Below are 9,334 nucleotides of genomic sequence, written 5' to 3'. Positions count from 1 at the left end.
CACACAACTACATCTGAGTGTCTCTTCACTGTAAATTTGGGGGGGGGGGGCTTGAAAAAATTACCCATGTAGGACTTGAACCCACATTCCCCAAATTCGGTTAAAGTTGGTTTGACATGTGCTGTCCTGTTTGCCTTTTTTCTTCCGAGAAAAAGACCTCACATATTACACTGGCTATCCTCCTAAGGAGATGTTTTAAGGAATCACACACCTACACACACACACACAATACACACACACATATAATAGTATATTATATATATATATTATACATATATATATATATATATATATATATATATATATATATATATATATCTTTGTGTGTATGTGTGTAGGTGCGCGTATATAGTATGTCTATGTATGCAAGTGTGCTGCACAGAAAAACTTGCACAATTTTTCAGAGCTACACTGTACATGTATGCCTGTACACAGTCACTCTATCATTGTCTTCTCATTGTCTGTCTGTAATACATGTCTATTAACACATTTGCATGGTATATATATGTGAATATACATGTATGTACATATGTACATACAGGGACTATGATGTGCATATGTTTGCACGTTCATGCCTGTTGCAATGTAAAGACATAAATAATGCGCGTCCATCTCAACCCATGTTGTTTCCCTGTACACCTGTAAAAACGTTTTCCAGTGTGTTAACTTATTATTTTTCATTTAAGGCCTCGTGTTTCAATTAACACCAATGCAGTTACAAATATTTTAGTATGCTTGCTATGACAATGGGTCAGAATTTCCACTAAATTCATGACAAGCATTGTAACATATCAATTGTAATGACAACCATCATTGTTCATATCACTGGAGTAAAATTACCAAGCTGTTGTTAGTTTGAAATAGAATAAATTATATGCAGCACATAAACATACATTGGCCTGACAAACTATCAAAGTGTTCATCTTAATTTGTTCAAAGCCTTGACAAGGAGTAAATTATTTGACCTACAATTTTATGGCATTAGAATATTCATGCAACAGTGTCCCTTAATGTTTTTGGATGTCACTGACACTTGGTTCATAAAAGTAAAATGCAAAATTGCTAAAGTGAGCATATGTTGCTTATAATATTATTAGTGAAGTATCTTAAAGGTACCCCCCTTTTTACTCAACATTTTGGAAACTTCAAGCTCAACTTAGATGGGTACACCTCAAACCGCACCTCCCCCCCCCGTGTAAATGATGAGTTTCTCCTTGCACCATAGGTGTGCATGTTTAAATGTTTGACCCCTTGTTAACTTCAAAATAGATGACCTAGGCCTATACCTTCAACTGTTTCATCCGATGTTTTGTTTACAGCTTGTCGGGTATTCCTTCTCGTCTCAATTGCAGATTGTTGCATTGCATTCCTTTGTAAAGCTGCTGCTGTTATCAGCCGCGAGATGTACAACGTTCATAATGATTTGCAGATCGTCCAACGCGCTGGGATTACCTCCGGGGATTACCTCCACTGAGGGAAAAAGTACCTGCTGTGTGCCGGTGCAGTAACGATCGGTGACCCGAGTCAAACGATGGAGGTAGCAAAATAAGTCAAACATCGCATTTCGGCATGGTTGAGACATCTCGCTTCTACTCTCACGGTCAAAATAATCTTCGCAGCCGCTTTTTCTTTGTCCTTGAGTGCAGCTGTGCATGCTTTGGTATGTAAGCTGGGTGTGTTGTGACGTAACTGTATATACTATTAAAATAGGTAGGGGTCAGTTCCTTGTGCCATGCCGCCAGAAAAAATATTGCAATCTTAAAGCTGAAACTATATCACAGGACGAAAACACAGTAGTGATTGTAAGTGATATACAATAGAATTATACTCAAGAGAGAAAAGCACACCTAACGCTTAACAGGCAGTACAAGATCTGTTTCCTACTGCCCTTCCCTTTTTACAATGGACTACCCGACCCTTGACCTTCACTAAGGTAAAAGGTAAATATGAACCGCATCTCGACACACAGACAGAAACCGGCGGAACGCATAAGTCATGTCACGGTTTTTGTGGAGGGACCGTGGTCATGTACAGTGGCTGCGTGCACGATTTTGTGGAGGGACCATGCTGCGTATCATACCATCGTCAAAGATTCGCACAATTCAACATTTATTCGACCAGTCTTCAAGGCGACATGTTATGCAGTGAACTGTGCGTGATGTAACAATGCAGTGAGTGGATCGTCGCTCAGACCTGCTTATCCAGGTCATGGATAATGGCGTGCAGCAGTTGCAGAAAAAACAGCCGGCTTTAGACTCAAGCACCTTACACAACATGTATTTTTGACCACAGTGGAATCGTGACTTTAAACAGCGTATATGTATAACCGACATACTTGTTCATCTCAGGAATTTGACCACTTCGACTGTTGCGGCCGGCCAGGAATGTAGTGTAGTGGAGGTATCTCATTCACACACTCTTCCATGCCTATATAAAGGTATGTCAAGTTTGTAATCTTTATCCAAACACCCTTTTTATAGTTCCGTGGTTCAAACAAACATTGACCAGTAAAGCTCAATCTTCAAATAGCAAGGGAGGAGTCCTTGGGCGAGGGGGGGGGAGTGGGTTGTTACTTTGAAATGTATTATGCCAAGGGACACTTTGTAAATTTTAGGCATGTCCATTTGATCAACAGACATTCAACTGTAAACATTTCCATTTCCATTACATTCAGCATCGCCCTTCAGGTCTTTTTATACTCCATTGTGTAATTATACAGACATACATGTATAATATTGCAAATTACCAAGGTACATTTTCTTTTAACATTGCACCTCTGCTTCTACAGTACATGCATGTGCGTTTCTCAGGCCCACTTCTCCCATTGCCAATATCTTGTATATGAAATATATTAGGATTTCACTGAAATTTTCCAGCTCACAGAGTCAGAGTCATCATTATGGCACCAGAATTTTGCCAGCACTGAAGGTCGTCTAGCCTTGTGTTAAGAAAACCTTTAAGTACATTTTTACAGTGGTTTTCAGAGACATGCACAAAAATTGTATCTTTAAACCTCAAATTAATTAGGCCATGTTGATGCAAACTGTCAATGTAAAAGTAGTGTACAGTTTGCAATTTCCTGAGAAAACTGACAAGAACTTTGCCATTTAAACAAATCCAATCATGGTGCAATGAAGCATTTGATAACTAAAACTACTCTTACATGTTCCCTACCACAAGTTTGTTGAACTGATTGCACTCTGAATAATTGCCTATATTTTCACAAAAGTACCACGTTATCTTTCACAATATACAAATTTTATGTTTTGTAAATTCATTTAACACTAACAAAAGAGCTCTCCATTAATTATATTCAAATGATTAGAGAGAAATGAATTAAATGTGAACTGAGAAATATAAATAGACTTAAATAGTACATGTACAGTTGTGTACTAGTCAAACATACATTTGATGCTGAACACTTGCAATAAGTAGGTCTTTCATACTCTGGTATTTTAATTGCAAAGGTAATTCTGGAGTTTTAAATGAAAGAGTAAGTGAAAACTACACTGTACAGGTACATGTGACAGCCAGCTATAATACTGTACTGAAATGCCAGTGTCAGTTGCTTTGAGACAAACAACTTATTACACCTTCACTAAACTGCTGGATCTACTTTCCCTTGGACCCCTCACCAAAAACAAAAAAATAGAAGCATAGTCACATAGGGGTCATGATATAAATCTATGAATGGTCATGAATGTGAAGACAGCCAGAATTGAGCTGACGATGTTCTGGTGTACAGTACTGAAAATGAGAGTAATTATTCACATGGTACATAGTGAATTTAAATATTTTTGTTTTTTTCTTTCAATTACATGTCAATACATATTTTGTATGCTGTTTGGTTTGTATGGCTCAACTAATATGTGTGTTTTATTATCTTTGATTGTAGATCATTGCCATGAGAAGGACACCAACAACACAATAGAGGCTAAAGAATTACATCGGCACATGAACAGTACTTCATATGTGTGTAGAGTTGATAGAGGAGATTGATGACGGAAACAAACGGATGGGACCCAGAATACTTGCCAAGACTTCAAGACCATATTGAGGAGTAAGTAGTCAAACCCTTGATGGAAAGCTACATCATATGTCAAAGAAAATCAAGGGACTATAGTTTAGGTAGATTCTACAAATACTCAAAAATGTTTGAAGCTTTCAACTTCATTGATTTAAGAACATTGTCACAGAGTTTTTTCTCCAATTTGGTTTTAGAATGGATACATGTAGCGAACAAATTCAAATTGACATCTTTTGATACATGTACAGTAAGATTGAAGTCATGGTCAAAGATACGAGAAATTCCCCTGACAAAATACTAGTTCAGTTGCTTTGAATATTGAAACAAGGACTCTAAGGGGTGTCTTTAACTCATACTTGTATACATGTAGTTAAATACATGTAGCTTTTTATATGTAGCAGTTATACAGGAATTTGTTTGGCAATACTAATTACGTACAGTTTCAGACTTTTCAATTCAGTCTAGTTTTTGTGGGTTTTTAGCTTGTCAAGATCTGTTGTTACACATTTAGAAACTAATTTCATTCAATTCTATACACTGTTCTATGGCAGAGTACTAATGTGCAATATTTTTTTTCACAATCTGATTAATTGCTGGTGGCTGAGATAGGACCCATACATGTACATGTATATCTACATGTACAACTCACATATGATTGAATTATTTTTTGTTTCAACTCTGTAAACCAAAACAAAAGATGAAATCATGTTTACTTTGATACATGTATGCTTAGCATTGATATACTTTTATAAAAAAAATAAAATTTAAATAGAAAAGGCCATTTCGTTGAATCTTCAACATTTTGCAAATGTGCCATGATAAACATGCAGAAATTATTCAATTCTGAAAATTGATATTACATTAACCCTTTTCCTGCCAAGTCAATATTTCACCACCAGGTCAAGATGGTTAAAATAATGAAACACAACATATTCCATATGGTGTATTTTAACATAATACTGTACATTTGAAGGCTGTTGAAAACATAAATTCTATAAACTTGATTTTTTTTTACCAAAGATGCTTTAACATACCAAGCCAAGTGGGTGAAAATACGTCATGTTTTGGCTCAATACCGCTTTTTACTGACTTGGCTGATGGGGAAGTGATACTGTCTGGCAGGAAAAGGGTTAACATAACACTTTTTTACATCAATTCTTAAGCAGTCACAATATTTCAACTGATCATTTGCAGTATTTGCTTTGTTAGATGGCTATTGTTTTTCTCAGGCTAGAACTGAAGGAGCCAAGTGTAGTTGGATGTTTTTAATTGTTGTAACATGGCAAGGATATTGTGACAGTAGATTGGAGACAATGTGTTCTCTCTTGTAGACAATGTGTTCTTTCTTGTAGACAGCAATATACATGTAAGTATTAAATGCTTGAAGAATAATTTAATCTAACACTTTCTCAATACAGTTAGGGGTCAAAAATAGCTATCTGTGCTGACCTTAATTCAACATTAGTAGTACTGAAGCAACAATTTGGACAACAATGAAACTCTAACAATCACATTCTTTTTCACCTCAGTGACTTCATAGGTTTCTGTGGCAGCTACAAAGTCACATACAATTTTTTAGCACACAACATGTATTTCCATACATGTAGGGACTAATAAACAGAATTGAAAATTTAATTGTTTATGGAAACTCCACACAGGGCACTCTGCAGTCCATTTTGTTGTCATTCACAACTGTTCATTTTCCTCATCTTCTAAAACCCTTTGAAGTGTATCAGTTTAACAAGAGGGGTATGTGTTCAAGACTTGTTCATCAAATTTCCTTCCAAAATTATTATAACTTTTTACAATCCACATTCATAAGTTACCGTAGTATTTTTTATTTAAGTGTGATGCTACATATACATGTATCTGTATGTAATGATTAAGCCCCTTCATATCAATCAACATGATTACATTTTATTCTGTATCAGATGTGTTCTTACATGATTAGGTTTTCATTTTTCTCTGACACTTCTGTGTAGGGCTATATACACTGTACGCTGGCTGCAAGGTCACTTGTAGTATGATGTAAAACTCTGTCTTTCAATTTGAAAATAGTATAGTAGGTCTCCAGTGCTACACTTAACTTTGTGGCCACCCAGTGTATGGTTCATCATTAGTGTATCAGGACCATCAACTTACAATGATAATTCAAAGACACTAAAAATTTGCATTCATTTGCTAAGAACTATGTATATGGTATATCAATTGCTTTGTACCAGTCAATTACATTGCAGTAGCATGTATATACAATCTGTTGAAAATTTGTTGAAGCATTACTACTAGATATTGCTAAATTGTTGTAATGTTGCAAAATAATGATTTGTTAATTGTAAGGTGGAAGGGTTGAAATTTAAACTTAAGGCTGCATTCACAAACACCTCTGGAGGGGAAGGGCAGGAGATTTCAGGGGAGACTTGAAAAAATTTAAAACATGCCCGGGGCATCATAAAAAATTGACATTGCAAAGGATGGGAGACTTGAAAATTTATTGAATATCAAATTCCTTTCAAAATACCTTCTGGCACTTTCATTTCCAGCCATTTCCATTTGCGGCGTGACATAGTTATATGTGCTTATGAGTACTGAAATTTCATGTACTCATAAGCACATATACATTGTAACTACCATCTTCTAATAATTATGTCAATTATTCAGGTCCATAAATGCACCAATATTGCAGTTTTAAATTAGAAAAAAATTATTCACAGTTTTGCCATAGACTCCAATGTATAGGGATCAACATTTCTTAATTTAAAATTTGTTAGGGGGTATTTGAAAAAATCTGAGAACTTATTTGGGAATCCCCCCTCCAGAGCTGTTTGTCAATGCAGCCTAATGGTTCAGTGTAGAAAAGTATTCAATCTAAGTATGGCAAATTATAACTGTAATTTTGAGATATATTTTGTTTGAATATATTTGTACCTGATGTAACACAAACATTGACTTTTCTTTCAAATCAGATGCTCTCTTAACATAATGTACAATGTATTTGTGAATATATTTTGTAATGTATATTACTACTACATGTACTCATTGAAATGTTAAATTCCTTATATATATGTCAATAAATGGTTATGAATTGTAATTGAATGTAATTTATGCCTGTCACTTTCATTTTTTCCCCAAAGAATTTCACTATCACCTTATCTGTGCACACATTCTATATTTACACATATTGTCCTCTAGTGATGGTGATTCAATTAAGGAAATGTCTAAACAGTCATAACTGAGTATGGCCAATAGCATTAGAACAGACGAGTTCACCATGTGAAGTATCGTCAACAATTGTTCAGATTTGGAACTGAGTATATAAGTAGTGTTTAATCAGATCAGTTGACTGTGAAGTGTTGTCAACTATAGTTGAGATTTTGAACAGAGTATAAATGTTGCAATTTTTCGACAATGGTTGACAAACTGAATCACCTTACTCTGAAATTGAAATTTTTTATAATATAAGGAAAGTACTGCTAATCACGTATGTGTTTTGTGGACTTTTCCTTGGAAAAAAATGAATTTCATGTGCAGTAATTTCTCGGGTCACATTTTTCATCAGAAAATGTTACATGGCCATATTTGTATCAAAGTGGACTCTCTTTTTTCATAGAAAAATAGAAAAATGAAACCACATTAATTTGTGTTAGGATTTTCAAGCACTTTTTTTTGAAAGTTTGAAAAGAAAAAAATTGATTCCATGATTTTTAAGAAAAATACTCATTTCACCTCAACTTTTCGTAAAGTGGGAACTGTTTTTCGTTCTGTTTTCTGTACGTCTAACCAATATGGCGGAAGAAGAAGAAGAAGAAGAAGAAGAAGAAGAAGAAGAAGATTTTTGATTTTTCAAATGAACGTTTATTACTAAAATTAATCTCCTGTACAGAAAAGTACATATCAAAACAATTCAAATTTTGAGACGAAAAGCAAAAATGAGATCAGACAAATGCATAATGGCAAAAATGATGGTCAATTATTGAAAATACTGAGCAAAGTTGAACTATTAAAAAACAGCAAAAACTGCAAAGTGGCAAAGACACTGAAGCTGGAGCGAGACGGAGAGAACTGGTGAAAAGGCAAACAGGTAGCTATAACACTTGCAACACGGGCAAAAAAAACAAATAAATCTGAAAAAAAGCACAATTTTGTTATCGACAAAGGCAAGTGCGAGGTGCATGAAAAATCTCCACTGAAGGGGGAAAGCAAAAACAAACTTCGAAACAAGAAAAAGCGACAGAAATTTGCAAAGAAAAAGGACAAGAACACCTTACATCTTGCAGAAAAAAAGCCACCCAACCGCCAATGAGAAGGGATATATTGAGAAAACTCTTCGTTGGCATACTCAAAGTTGGCATGTACATGCCAACGAAGAATCTTCTCAACTGACTACCCCCTCCCAGTCCGTGAGGAGTACGCTGCCAGGACGAGTTAGGTATTGGCAAAAGAGATAGTGTGCTATAAAGTAAAAGCACACAAAAGAAAAAAAGTGATCACAACAAAATTGAATCAATAGTAATTGTTCCATCAATGTCTACGGAAGCAATGACGTCATTAATACACCAAATGTTTTTGAAAGCACTTATGTTTGAATTGAGCGTGAAGTAATTATATCCTTCTAAGAATGCAAGAACAAACTCGCCTTTTCAAAACAGAAAAAAACATATTACTGAATGAGGGATAATAGCCATTAATTGCATTTCGTCTCGTCACATGAATTGCAATTTTAGCTGTCGTAAAAAGAAAATTTAAAAGCGCAAAAGTATTTTTTGTCCATGTACGATTAATCGAAGGGTGGGCCTAAAACAAACCACCAGAATAAGTCAATTAAGACAGGGTACGAACCCCTGTACGCAAGGGTTCGTACCCTGTCTTCATCGGCACGGACGTTTGCAGCAAAGTTAACACCTTTTACTTTCTCTTGAGCGTCAGTGGGTTGACTGTTTTTACAGGTGAGAGGTCTTTGATCAACAGAATTTTCATCAAAAGATGTGACTTTGTGAGGGGACTCTGATTGTGCCTCATTGTTTTCGACAAAGCGAGTTGACGTTGAGGCGTTACTTGAAGTTGAGGTGTTAATTTCTGTAGTATTGATATGCAAACAAAAATGAAGGATGATCCAGACCTGAATACAAGTATCTTTGAAGATAATGTAATCTGAAAGCTTTCACACGTGAAGAGAGATCGATGAGATTTTGCCCTCCTAACTTCAATGGAGCAAAAATTGTACGACTTGGCAACCAATGTTTTCCTTGCCAGAAGAAATCAAGAAATTTGTGCTGAATTTCATCAATGATAAAAGCAGGAGGACAGAGG

The 9,334-nt window shown here is 35.5% G+C and overlaps 1 long non-coding RNA gene across 1 annotated transcript; it reads left to right on the top strand.

Moving 5' to 3' along the window:
• Positions 1 to 1,557: 1,557 nt before the first annotated feature.
• On the top strand, positions 1,558 to 7,125 carry LOC139129800 (uncharacterized). The gene is made up of 2 exons (XR_011551684.1): positions 1,558 to 2,437; positions 3,896 to 7,125. It is a non-coding gene; the product is annotated as an uncharacterized lncRNA (long non-coding RNA).
• The last annotated feature ends 2,209 nt before the right edge of the window (positions 7,126 to 9,334 follow it).

Source organism: Ptychodera flava, chromosome 3 (assembly GCF_041260155.1).
Source record: "Ptychodera flava strain L36383 chromosome 3, AS_Pfla_20210202, whole genome shotgun sequence".
Classification (NCBI taxonomy): Eukaryota; Metazoa; Hemichordata; class Enteropneusta; family Ptychoderidae; genus Ptychodera; species Ptychodera flava.
Note: the sequence above shows the minus strand (reverse complement) of the source record. Positions and strands in the feature narration are given on the sequence as shown.